Raw genomic sequence first — 15383 nt, forward strand, 5'->3', positions numbered from 1 at the left:
CTCATACCTTACAGTTACTAAACCGCACCTTAACAAGTGTATAATTCATTACCAGCTAGCCCATGCTCATACCTTACAGTTACTAAACCTCACCTTAACAAGTGTATAATTCATTACCAGTTAGGCCATGCTCATACCTTACAGTTAGTAAACCGCACCTTAACAAGTGTATAATTCATTACCAGCTAGCCCATGCTCATACCTTACAGTTACTAAACCGCACCTTAGCAAGTGTATAATTCATTACCAGCTAGCCCATGCTCATACCTTACAGTTACTAAACCGCACCTTAACAAGTGTATAATTCATTACCAGCTAGCCCATGCTCATACCTTACAGTTACTAAACCGCACCTTAACAAGTGTATAATTCATTACCAGCTAGCCCATGCTCATACCTTACAGTTACTAAACCGCACCTTAACAAGTGTATAATTCATTACCAGCTAGCCCATGCTCATACTTTACAGTTACTAAACCGCACCTTAACAAGTGTATAATTCATTACCAGCTAGCCCATGCTCATACCTTACATTTACTAAACCGCACCTTAACAAGTGTATAATTCATTACCAGCTAGCCCATGCTCATACCTTACAGTTACTAAACCGCACCTTAACAAGTGTATAATTCATTACCAGCTAGCCCATGCTCATAACTAACAGTTACTAAACCGCACCTTAACAAGTGTATAATTCATTACCAGCTAGCCCATGCTCATACCTTACAGTTACTAAACCGCACCTTAACAAGTGTATAATTCATTACCAGCTAGCCCATGCTCATACCTTACAGTTACTAAACAGCACCTTAACAAGTGTATAATTCATTACCAGCTTGCCCATGCTCATACCTTACAGTTACTAAACCGCACCTTAACAAGTGTATAATTCGTTACCAGGTAGCCCATGCGCTTACCTTACAGTTACTAAACCGCACCTTAACAAGTGTATAATTCATTATCAGCTAGCCCATGCTCATACCTTACATTTACTAAACCGCACCTTGACAAGTGTATAATTCATTATCAGCTAGCCTATGCTCATAGCTTACAGTTACTAAACCGCACCTTAACAAGTGTATAATTCATTACCAGCTAGCCCATGCTCATACCTTACAGTTACTAAACCGCACCTTAACAAGTGTATAATTCATTACCAGCTAGCCCATGCTCATACCTTACAGTTACTAAACCGCACCTTAACAAGTGTATAATTCATTACCAGCTAGCCCATGCTCATACCTTACAGTTACTAAACCGCACCTTAACAAGTGTATAATTCATTACCAGCTAGCCCATGCTCATACCTTACAGTTACTAAACCGCACCTTAACAAGTGTATAATTCGTTACCAGCTAGCCCATGCTCATACCTTACAGTTACTAAACCGCACCTTAACAAGTGTATAATTCATTACCAGCTAGCCCATGCTCATACCTTACAGTTACTAAACCGCACCTTATCAAGTGTATAATTCATTACCAGCTAGCCCATGCTCATACCTTACAGTTACTAAACCGCACCTTAACAAGTGTATAATTCATTACCAGCTAGCCCATGCTCATACCTTACAGTTACTAAACCGCACCTTAACAAGTGTATAATTCATTACCAGCTAGCCCATGCTCATACCTTACATTTACTAAACCGCACCTTAACAAGTGTATAATTCATTACCAGCTAGCCCATGCTCATACCTTACAGTTACTAAACCGCACCTTAACAAGTGTATAATTCATTACCAGCTAGCCCATGCTCATACCTTACAGTTACTGAACCGCACCTTAACAAGTGTATAATTCATTACCAGCTAGCCCATGCTAATACCTTACAGATACTAAACCGCACCTTAACAAGTGTATAATTCATTACCTGCTAGCCCGTGCTCATACCTTACAGTTACTAAACCGCACCTTACCAAGTTTATAATTCATTACCAGCTGGCCCATGCTCATACCTTACAGTTACTAAACTGCACCTTAACAAGTGTATAATTCATTACCAGCTAGCCCATGCTCATATCTTACAGTTACTAAACCGCACCTTAACAAGTGTATAATTCATTACCAGCTAGCCCATGCTCATACCTTACAGTTACTAAACCGGACCTTAACAAGTGTATAATTCATTACCAACTAGGCCATGCTCATACCTTACAGTTACTAAACCGCACCTTAGCAAGTGTATAATTCATTACCAGCTAGCCCATGCTCATACCTTACAGTTACTAAACTGCACCTTAACAAATGTATAATTCATTACCAGCTAGCCCATGCTCATACCTTACAGTTACTAAACCGCACCTTAACAAGTGTATATAATTCATTACCAGCTAGGCCATGCTCATGCCTTACAGTTACTAAACCGCACCTTAACAAGTGTATAATTCATTACCAGCTAGGCCATGCTCATACCTTACAGTTACTAAACCGCACCTTAACAAGTGTATAATTCATTACCAGATAGCCTATGCTCATACCTTACAGTTACTAAACCGCACATTAACAAGTGTATAATTCATTACCAGCTAGCCCATGCTCATACCTTACAGTTACTAAACCGCACCTTAACAAGTGTATAATTCATTACCAGCTAGCCCATGCTCATACCTTACAGTTACTAAACCGCACCTTAACAAGTGTATAATTCATTACCAACTAGGCCATGCTCATACCTTACAGTTACTAAACCGCACCTTAGCAAGTGTATAATTCATTCACAGCTCGCCCATGCTCATACCTTACAGTTACTAAACCGCACCTTAACAAGTGTATAATTCATTACCAGCTAGCCCATGTTCATGCCTTACAGTTGCTAAACCGCACCTTAAGAAGTGTATAATTCATTACCAGATAGCCTATGCTCATACCTTACAGTTACTAAACCGCACATTAACAAGTGTATAATTCATTACCAGCTAGCCCATGCTCATACCTTACAGTTACTAAACCGCACCTTAACAAGTGTATAATTCATTACTAGCTAGCCCATGCTCATACCTTACAGTTACTAAACCGCACCTTAACAAGTGTATAATTCATTATCAGCTAGCCCATGCTCATACCTTACAGTTACTAAACCGCACCTTAACAAGTGTATAATTCATTACCAGCTAGGCCATGCTCATACTTTACAGTTACTAAACCGCACCTTAACAAGTGTATAATTCATTACCAGCTAGCCCATGCTCATACCTTACAGTTACTAAACCGCACCTTAACAAGTGTATAATTCATTACCAGCTAGCCCATGCTCATACCTTACAGTTACTAAACCGCACCTTAACAAGTGTATAATTCATTACCAGCTAGCCCATGCTCATACCTTACAGTTACTAAACCGCACCTTAACAAGTGTATAATTCATTACCAGCTAGCCCATGCTCATACCTTACAGTTACTAAACCGCACCTTAGCAAGTGTATAATTCATTACCAGCTAGCCCATGCTCATATCTTACAGTTACTAAACCGCACCTAAACAAGTGTATAATTCATTACCAGCTAGCCCATGCTCATACCTTACAGTTACTAAACTGCACCTTAACAAGTGTATAATTCATTACCAGCTAGCCCATGCTCATACCTTACAGTTACTAAACCGCACCTTAACAAGTGTATAATTCATTACCAGCTAGCCCATGCTCATACCTTACAGTTACTAAACCGCACCTTAACAAGTGTATAATTCATTACCAGCTAGCCCATGCTCATACCTTACAGTTACTAAACTGCACCTTAACAAGTGTATAATTCATTACCAGCTAGCCCATGCTCATACCTTACAGTTACTAAACCGCACCTTAACAAGTGTATAATTCATTACCAGCTAGCCCATGCTCATACCTTACAGTTACTAAACCGCACCTTAACAAGTGTATAATTCATTACCAGCTAGCCCATGCTCATACCTTACAGTTACTAAACCGCACCTTAACAAGTGTATAATTCATTACCAGCTAGCCCATGCTCATACCTTACAGTTACTAAACCGCACCTTAACAAGTGTATAATTCATTACCAGCTAGCCCATGCTCATACCTTACAGTTACTAAACCGCACCTTAACAAGTGTATAATTCATTACCAGCTAGACCATGCTCATACCTTACAGTTACTAAACCGCACCTTAACAAGTGTATAATTCATTACCAGCTAGCCCATGCTCATACCTTACAGTTACTAAACTGCACCTTAACAAGTGTATAATTCATTACCAGCTAGCCCATGCTCATACCTTACAGTTACTAAACCGCACCTTAACAAGTGTATAATTCATTACCAGCTAGCCCATGCTCATACCTTACAGTTACTAAACCGCACCTTAACAAGTGTATAATTCATTACCAGCTAGCCCATGCTCATACCTTACAGTTACTAAACCGCACCTTAACAAGTGTATAATTCATTACCAGCTAGCCGATGCTCTTACCTTACAGTTACAAAACCGCACCTTAACAAGTGTAGAATTCATTACCAGCTAGCCCGTGCTCATACCTTACAGTTACTAAACTGCACCTTAACCAGTGTATAATTCATTACCAGCTAGCCCATGCTCATACCTTACAGTTACTAAACCGCACCTTAACAAGTGTATAATTCATTACCAGCTAGGCCATGCTCATACCTTACAGTTACTAAACCGCACCTTAACAAGTGTATAATTCATTACCAGCTAGCCCATGCTCATACCTTACAGTTACTAAACCGCACCTTAACAAGTGTATAATTCATTACCAGCTAGCCCATGCTCATACCTTACAGTTACTAAACCGCACCTTAACAAGTGTATAATTCATTACCAGCTAGCCCATGCTCATAACTAACAGTTACTAAACCGCACCTTAACAGGTGTATAATTCATTACCAGATAGCCCATGCTCATACCTTACAGTTACTAAACCGCACCTTAACAAGTGTATAATTCATTACCAGCTAGCCCATGCTCATACTTTACAGTTACTAAACCGCACCTTAACAAGTGTATAATTCATTACCAGCTAGCCCATGCTCATACCTTACAGTTACTAAACCGCACCTTAACAAGTGTATAATTCATTACCAGCTAGCCCATGCTCATACCTTACAGTTACTAAACCGCACCTTAACAAGTGTATAATTCATTACCAGCTAGCCCATGCTCATACCTTACAGTTACTAAACTGCACCTTAACAAGTGTATAATTCATTACCAGCTAGACCATGCTCATACCTTACAGTTACTAAACTGCACCTTAACAAGTGTATAATTCATTACCAGCTAGCCCATGCTCATACCTTACAGTTACAAAACCGCACCTTAACAAGTGTATAATTCATTACCAGCTAGCCCGTGCTCATACCTTACAGTTACTAAACTGCACCTTAACAAGTGTATAATTCATTACCAGCTAGCCCATGCTCATACCTTACAGTTACTAAACCGCACCTTAACAAGTGTATAATTCATTACCAGCTAGCCCATGCTCATACCTTACAGTTACTAAACTGCACCTTAACAAGTGTATAATTCATTACCAGCTAGCCCATGCTCATACCTTACAGTTACTAAACCGCACCTTAACAAGTGTATAATTCATTACCAGCTAGCCCATGCTCATACCTTACAGTTACTAAACCGCACCTTAACAAGTGTATAATTCATTACCAGCTAGCCCATGCTCATACCTTACAGTTACTAAACCTCACCTTAACAAGTGTATAATTCTTTACCAGTTAGGCCATGCTCATACCTTACAGTTAGTAAACCGCACCTTAACAAGTGTATAATTCATTACCAGCTAGGCCATGCTCATACCTTACAGTTACTAAACCGCACCTTAACAAGTGTATAATTCATTACCAGCTAGCCCATGCTCATACCTTACAGTTACTAAACCGCACCTTAACAAGTGTATAATTCATTACCAGCTAGCCCATGCTCATACCTTACAGTTACTAAACCGCACCTTAACAAGTGTATAATTCGTTATTAGCTAGCCCGTGTCATACCTTACAGTTAGTAAACCGCACCTTAACAAGTGTATAATTCGTTAAAAGCTAGCCCATGCTCATACCTTACAGTTATTAAACCGCACCTTAACAAGTGTATAATTCATTACCAGCTAGCCCATGCTCATACTTTACAGTTACTAAACCGCACTTTAACAAGTGTATAATTCATTACCGGTTAGCCCATGCTCATACCTTACAGTTACTAAACCGCACCTTAACAAGTGTATAATTCATTACCAGCTAGCCCATGCTCATACCTTACAGTTACTAAACCGCACCTTAACAAGTGTATAATTCATTACCAGCTAGCCCATGCTCATACCTTACAGTTACTAAACCGCACCTTAACAAGTGTATAATTCATTACCAGCTAGCCTATGCTCATACCTTACAGTTACTAAACCGCACCTTAACAAGTGTATAATTCATTACCAGCTAGCCCATGCTCATACCTTACAGTTACTAAACCGCACCTTAACAAGTGTATAATTCATTACCAGCTAGCCTATGCTCATACCTTACAGTTACTAAACCGCACCTTAACAAGTGTATAATTCATTACCAGCTAGCCCATGCTCATACCTTACAGTTACTAAACCGTACCTTAACAAGTGTATAATTCATTACCAGCTAGCCCATGCTCATACCTTACAGTTACTAAACCGCACCTTAACAAGTGTATAATTCATTACCAGCTAGCCCATGCTCATACCTTACAGTTACTAAACCGCACCTTAACAAGTGTATAATTCATTACCAGCTAGCCCATGCTCATACCTTACAGTTACTAAACCGCACCTTAACAAGTGTATAATTCATTACCAGCTAGCCCATGCTCATACTTTACAGTTACTAAACCGCACCTTAACAAGTGTATAATTCATTACCAGCTAGCCCATGCTCATACTTTACAGTTACTAAACCGCACCTTAACAAGTGTATAATTCATTACCAGCTAGCCCATGCTCATACCTTACAGTTACTAAACCGCACCTTAACAAGTGTATAATTCATTACCAGCTAGCCCATGCTCATACCTTACAGTTACTAAACCGCACCTTAACAAGTGTATAATTCATTACCAGCTAGCCCATGCTCATACCTTACAGTTACTAAACCGCACCTTAACAAGTGTATAATTCATTACCAGCTAGCCCATGCTCATACCTTACAGTTACTAAACTGCACCTTAACAAGTGTATAATTCATTACCAGCTAGCCCATGCTCATACCTTACAGTTACAAAACCGCACCTTAACAAGTGTATAATTCATTACCAGCTAGCCCATGCTCATACCTTACAGTTACTAAACCGGACCTTAACAAGTGTATAATTCATTACCTGCTAGGCCATGCTCATACCTTACAGTTACTAAACCGCACCATAACAAGTGTATAATTCATTACCAGCTAGCCCATGCTCATACCTTACAGTTACTAAACCGCACCTTAACAAGTGTATAATTCATTACCAGCTAGACCATGCTCATACCTTACAGTTAGTAAACTGCACCTTAACAAGTGTAGAATTCATTACTAGCTAGCCGATGCTCTTACCTTACAGTTACAAAACCGCACCTTAACAAGTGTATAATTCATTACCAGCTAGCCCATGCTCATACCTTACAGTTACTAAACCTCACCTTAACAAGTGTATAATTCATTACCAGTTAGGCCATGCTCATACCTTACAGTTAGTAAACCGCACCTTAACAAGTGTATAATTCATTACCAGCTAGGCCATGCTCATACCTTACAGTTACTAAACCGCACCTTAACAAGTGTATAATTCATTACCAGCTAGCCCATGCTCATACCTTACAGTTACTAAACCGGACCTTAACAAGTGTATAATTCATTACCAGCTAGCCCATGCTCATACCTTACAGTTACTAAACCGGACCTTAACAAGTGTATAATTCATTACCAGCTAGCCCATGCTCATACCTTATAGTTACTAAACCGCACCTTAACAAGTGTATAATTCATTACCAGCTAGCCCATGCTCATACCTTACAGTTACTAAACCGCACCTTAACAAGTGTATAATTCATTACCAGCTAGCCCATGCTCATACCTTACAGTTACTAAACCGCACCTTAACAAGTGTATAATTCATTACCAGCTAGCCCATGCTCATACCTTACAGTTACTAAACCGCACCTTAACAAGTGTATAATTCATTACCAGCTAGCCCATGCTCATACTTTACAGTTACTAAACCGCACCTTAACAAGTGTATAATTCATTACCAGCTAGCCCATGCTCATACCTTACAGTTACTAAACCGCACCTTAACAAGTGTATAATTCATTACCAGCTAGCCCATGCTCATACTTTACAGTTACTAAACCGCACCTTAACAAGTGTATAATTCATTACCAGCTAGCCCATGCTCATACCTTACAGTTACTAAACCGCACCTTAACAAGTGTATAATTCATTACCAGCTAGCCCATGCTCATACCTTACAGTTACTAAACCGCACCTTAACAAGTGTATAATTCATTACCAGCTAGCCCATGCTCATACTTTACAGTTACTAAACCGCACCTTAACAAGTGTATAATTCATTACCAGCTAGCCCATGCTCATACCTTACAGTTACTAAACCGCACCTTAACAAGTGTATAATTCATTACCAGCTAGCCTATGCTCATACCTTACAGTTACTAAACCGCACCTTAACAAGTGTATAATTCATTACCAGCTAGCCCATGCTCATACCTTACAGTTACTAAACCGCACCTTAACAAGTGTATAATTCATTACCAGCTAGCCCATGCTCATACCTTACAGTTACTAAACCGCACCTTAACAAGTGTATAATTCATTACCAGCTAGCCCATGCTCATACCTTACAGTTACTAAACCGCACCTTAACAAGTGTATAATTCATTACCAGCTAGCCCATGCTCATACCTTACAGTTACTAAACCGCACCTTAACAAGTGTATAATTCATTACTAGCTAGCCCATGCTCATACCTTACAGTTACTAAACCGCACCTTAACAAGTGTATAATTCATTTCCAGCTAGCCCATGCTCACCTTGCAGTTACTAAACCGCACCTTAACAAGTGTATAATTCATTACTAGCTAGCCCATGCTCATACCTTACAGTTACTAAACCACACCTTAACAAGTGTATAATTCATTACCAGCTAGGCCATGCTCATACCTTACAGTTACTAAACCGCACCTTACCAAGTGTATAATTCATTACCAGCTGGCCCATGCTCATACCTTACAGTTACTAAACCGCACCTTAGCAAGTGTGTAATTCATTCACAGCTAGCCCATGCTCATACCTTACAGTTACTAAACCGCACCTTAACAAGTGTATAATTCATTACCAGCTAGCCCATGCTCATACCTTACAGTTACTAAACCGGACCTTAACAAGTGTATAATTCATTACCAGGTAGCCCATGCTCATACCTTACAGTTACTAAACCGCACCTTAACAAGTGTATAATTCCTTACCAGCTAGCCCATGCTCATACCTTACAGTTACTAAACCGCACCTTAACAAGTGTATAATTCATTACCAGCTAGCCCATGCTCATACCTTACAGTTACTAAACCGCACCTTAACAAGTGTATAATTCATTACCAGCTGGCCCATGCTCATACCTTACAGTTACTAAACCGCAACTTAAAAAGTGTATAATTCATTACCAGCTAGCCCATGCTCATACCTTACAGTTACTAAACCGCACCTTAACAAGTGTATAATTCATTACCAGCTAGCCCATGCTCATACTTTACAGTTACTAAACCGCACCTTAACAAGTGTATAATTCATTACCAGCTAACTTATGCTTATACCTTACAGTTACTAAACCGCACCTTAACAAGTGTATAATTCATTACCAGCTAGCCTATGCTCATACCTTACAGTTACTAAACCGCACCTTAACAAGTGTATAATTCATTACCAGCTAGCCCACGCTCATACCTTACAGTTACTAAACCGCACCTTAACAAGTGTATAATTCATTACCAGCTAGCCCATGCTCATACCTTACAGTTACTAAACCGCACCTTAACAAGTGTATAATTCATTACCAGCTAGACCATGCTCATACTTTACAGTTACTAAACCGCACCTTAACAAGTGTATAATTCATTACCAGATAGCCCATGCTCATACTTTACAGTTACTAAACCGCACCTTAACAAGTGTATAATTCATTACCAGCTAGCCCATGCTCATACCTTACAGTTACTAAACCGCACCTTAACAAGTGTATAATTCATTACCAGCTAGCCCATGGTCATACTTTACAGTTACTAAACCGCACCTTAACAAGTGTATAATTCATTACCAGCTAACCTATGCTTATACCTTACAGTTACTAAACCGCACCTTAACAAGTGTATAATTCATTACCAGCTAGCCCATGCTCATACCATACAGTTACTAAACTGCACCTTAACAAGTGTAGAATTCATTACTAGCTAGCCGATGCTCTTACCTTACAGTTACAAAACCGCACCTTAACAAGTGTAGAATTCATTACCAGCTAGCCCGTGCTCATACCTTACAGTTACTAAACCGCACCTTAACAAGTGTATAATTCATTACCAGCTAGCCCATGCTCATACCTTACAGTTACTAAACCTCACCTTAACAAGTGTATAATTCATTACCAGTTAGGCCATGCTCATACCTTACAGTTACTAAACCGCACCTTAACAAGTGTATAATTCATTACCAGCTAGCCCATGCTCATACCTTACAGTTACTAAACCGCACCTTAACAAGTGTATAATTCATTACCAGCTAGGCCATGCTCATACCTTACAGTTACTAAACCGCACCTTAACAAGTGTATAATTCATTACCAGCTAGCCCATGCTCATACCTTACAGTTACTAAACCGCACCTTAACAAGTGTATAATTCATTACCAGCTAGCCCATGCTCATACCTTACAGTTACTAAACCGCACCTTAACAAGTGTATAATTCATTACCAGCTAGCCCATGCTCATACCTTGCAGTTACTAAACCGCACCTTAACAAGTGTATAATTCATTACCAGCTAGCCCATGCTCATAACTTACAGTTACTAAACCGCACCTTAACAGGTGTATAATTCATTACCAGCTAGCCCATGCTCATACCTTAGAGTTACTAAACCGCACCTTAACAAGTGTATAATTCATTACCAGATAGCCCATGCTCATACCTTAGAGTTACTAAACTGCACCTTAACAAGTGTATAATTCATTACCAGATAGCCCATGCTCATACTTTACAGTTACTAAACCGCACCTTAACAAGTGTATAATTCATTACCAGCTAGCCCATGCTCATACCTTACAGTTACTAAACCGCACCTTAACAAGTATATAATTCATTACCAGCTAGCCCATGTTCATACCTTACAGTTACTAAACCGCACCTTAACAAGTGTATAATTCATTACCAGCTAGCCCATGCTCATACCTTACAGTTACTAAACCGCACCTTAACAAATGTATAATTCATTACCAGCTAGCCCATGCTCATACCTTACAGTTACTAAACCGCACCTTAACAAGTGTATAATTCATTACCAGCTAGCCCATGCTCATACCTTACAGTTACTAAACCGCACCTTAACAAGTGTATAATTCATTACCAGCTAGCCCATGCTCATACCTTACAGTTACTAAACTGCACCTTAACAAGTGTATAATTCATTACCAGCTAGCCCATGCTCATACCTTACAGTTACTAAACCGCACCTTAACAAGTGTATAATTCATTACCAGCTAGCCCATGCTCATACCTTACAGTTACTAAACCGCACCTTAACAAGTGTATAATTCATTACCAGCTAGCCCATGCTCATACCTTACAGTTACTAAACCGCACCTTAACAAGTGTATAATTCATTACCAGCTAGCCCATGCTCATACCTTACAGTTACTAAACCGCACCTTGACAAGTGTATAATTCATTACCAGCTAGACCATGCTCATACCTTCCAGTTACTAAACTGCACCTTAACAAGTGTATAATCCATTACCAGCTAGCCCACGCGCATACCTTACAGTTACAAAACCGCACCTTAACAAGTGTATAATTCATTACTAGCTAGCCCATGCTCATACCTTACAGTTACTAAACCACAACTTAACAAGTGTATAATTCATTACCAGCTAGCCCATGCTCATACCTTACAGTTACTAAACCGCACCTTAACAAGTGTATATTTCATTATCAGCTAGCCCATGCTCATACCTTACAGTTACTAAACCGCACCTTAACAAGTGTATAATTCATTACCAGCTAGCCCATGCTCATACTTTACAGTTACTAAACCGCACCTTAACAAGTGTATAATTCATTACCAGCTAGCCCATGCTCATACCTTACAGTTACTAAACCGCACCTTAACAAGTGTATAATTCATTACCAGCTAGCCCATGCTCATACCTTACAGTTACTAAACCGCACCTTAACAAGTGTATAATTCATTACCAGCTAGCCCATGCTCATACTTTACAGTTACTAAACCGCACCTTAACAAGTGTATAATTCATTACCAGCTAGCCCATGCTCATACTTTACAGTTACTAAACCGCACCTTAACCAGTGTATAATTCATTACCAGCTAGCCCATGCTCATACCTTACAGTTACTAAACCGCACCTTAACACATGTATAATTCACTACCAGCTAAGCCATGCTCATACTTTACAGTTACTAAACCGCACCTTAACAAGTGTATACACCATCATTACCAGCTAGCCCATGCTCATACCTTACAGTTACTAAACCGCACCTTAACAAGTGTATAATTCATTACCATCTAGCCCATACTCATACCTTACAGTTACTAAACTGCACCTTAACCAGTGTATAATTCATTACCAGCTAGCCCATGCTCATACCTTACAGTTACTAAACCGCACCTAAACAAGTTTATAATTCATTACCAGCTAGCCGATGCTCATACCTTACAGTTACTAAACCGCACCTTAACAAATGTATAATTCATTACCAGCTAGCTCATGCTCATACTTTACAGTTACTAAACCGCACCTTAACAAGTGTATAATTCATTACCAGCTGGCCCATGCTCATACCTTACAGTTACTAAACTGCACCTTAACAAGTGTATTATTCATTACCAGCTAGCCCATGCTCATACCTTACAGTTACTAAACCGCACTTTAACAAGTGTATAATTCATTACCAGCTAGCCCATGGTCATACCTTACAGTTACTAAACCGCACCTTAAGAAGTGTATAATTCATTACCAGCTAGCCCATGCTCATACCTTACAGTTACTAAACACCACCTTAACTAGTGTATAATTCATTACTAGCTAGCCCATGCTCATACCTTACAGTTACTAAACCGCACCTTAACAAGTGTATAATTCGTTACTAGCTAGCCCATGCTCATACCTTACAGTTACTAAACCGCACCTTAACAAGTGTATAATTCATTACCAGCTAGCCCATGCTCTTACCTTACAGTTACTAAACCGCACCTTAACAAGTGTATAATTCGTTACCAGCTAGCCCATGCTCATACCTTACAGTTACTAAGCCGCACCTTAACAAGTGTATAATTCATTATCAGCTAGCCCATGCTCATAGCTTACAGTTACTAAACCGTACCTTAACAAGTGTATAATTCATTACTAGCTAGCCCATGCTCATACCTTACAGTTACTAAATCACACCTTAACAAGTGTATAATTCATTACCAGCTAGCCCATGCTCATACCTTACAGTTACTAAACCGCACCTTAACAAGTGTATAATTCATTACCAGCTAGCCCATGCTCATACCTTAGAGTTACTAAACCGCACCTTAACAAGTGTATAATTCCTTACCAGCTAGCCCATGCTCATACCTTACAGTTACTAAACCGCACCTTAACAAGTGTATAATTCCTTACCAGCTAGCCCATGCTCATACCTTACAGTTACTAAACCGCACCTTAACAAGTGTATAATTCGTTACCAGCTAGCCCATGCTCATACCTTACAGTTACTAAACCGTGTCTTAACAAGTGTATAATTCCTTACCAGCTAGCCCATGCTCATACCATACAGTTACTAAACCGCACCTTAACAAGTGTATAATTCATTATCAGCTAGCCCATGCTCATACCTTACAGTTACTAAACCGCACCTTAACAAGTGTATAATTCATTACTAGCTAGCCCATGCTCATACCTTACAGTTACTAAGCTGCACCTTAACAAGTATATAATTCATTACCAGCTAGCCCATGCTCATACCTTACAGTTACTAAACCACACCTTAACAAGTGTATAATTCATTACCAGCTAGGCCATGCTCATACTTTACAGTTACTAAAGCACACCTTAACAAGTGTATAATTCATTACCAGCTAGCCCATGCTCATAATTTACAGTTACTAAACCGCACCTTAACCATTGTATAATTCATTACCAGCTAGCCCATGCTCATACCTTAAAGTTACTAAACCGCACCTTAACAATTGTATAATTCATTACCAGCTAGGCCATGCTCATACTTTGCAGTTACTAAACCACACCTTAACAAGTGTATACACTATCATTACAAGCTAGCCCATGCTCATACCTTACAGTTACTAAACCGCACCTTAACAAGTGTATAATTTATTGCCAGCTAGCCCATGTTCATACCTTACAGTTACTAAACCGCACCTTAAGAAGTGTATAATTCATTACCAGCTAGCCCATGCTCATACCTTACAGTTACTAAACCGCAACTTAGCAAGTGTATAATTCAGTACTAGCTAGCCCATGCTCATACCTTATAGTTACTAAACTGCACCTTAACAAGTGTATAATTCGTTACTAGCTAGCCCATGCTCATACCTTACAGTTACTAAACCACACTTTAACAACTGTATAATTTGTTACCAGCTAGCCCATGCTCTTACCTTACTGTTACTAAACCGCACCTTAACAAGTGTATAATTCATTACCAGCTAGCCCATGCTCATACCTTACAGTTACTAAACTGCACCTTAACAAGTGTATAATTCATTACTAGCTAGCCCATGCTCATACCTTACAGTTACTAAATCGCACCTTATCAAGTGTATAATTCGTTACCAGCTAGCCCATGCTCATACTTTGCAGTTACTAAACCGCACCTTAACAAGTGTATAATTCATTATCAGCTAGCCCATGCTCATACCTTACAGTTACTAAACCGCACCTTAACAAGTGTATAATTCATTACTAGCTAGCCCATGCTCATACCTTACAGTTACTAAACCGCACCTTAACAAGTGTATAATTCATTACCAGCTAGCCCATGCTCATACCTTACAGTTACTAAACCGCACCTTAACAAGTGTATAATTCATTACCAGCTAGCCCATGCTCATACCTTAGAGTTACTAAACCGCACCTTAACAAGT

General features: G+C 39.4%; 1 protein-coding gene across 1 annotated transcript in view; it reads right to left on the reverse strand.

Moving 5' to 3' along the window:
* The window catches only part of LOC122795624 (baculoviral IAP repeat-containing protein 1-like), a 799118-nt gene that overhangs the window by 93609 nt on the left and 690126 nt on the right, over positions 1 to 15383 (reverse strand). The window lies entirely within an intron of this gene.

This window comes from Protopterus annectens, chromosome 2.part2 (genome assembly GCF_019279795.1).
Source record: "Protopterus annectens isolate FY-2018-M chromosome 2.part2, PAN1.0, whole genome shotgun sequence".
Taxonomy (NCBI): Eukaryota; Metazoa; Chordata; order Ceratodontiformes; family Protopteridae; genus Protopterus; species Protopterus annectens.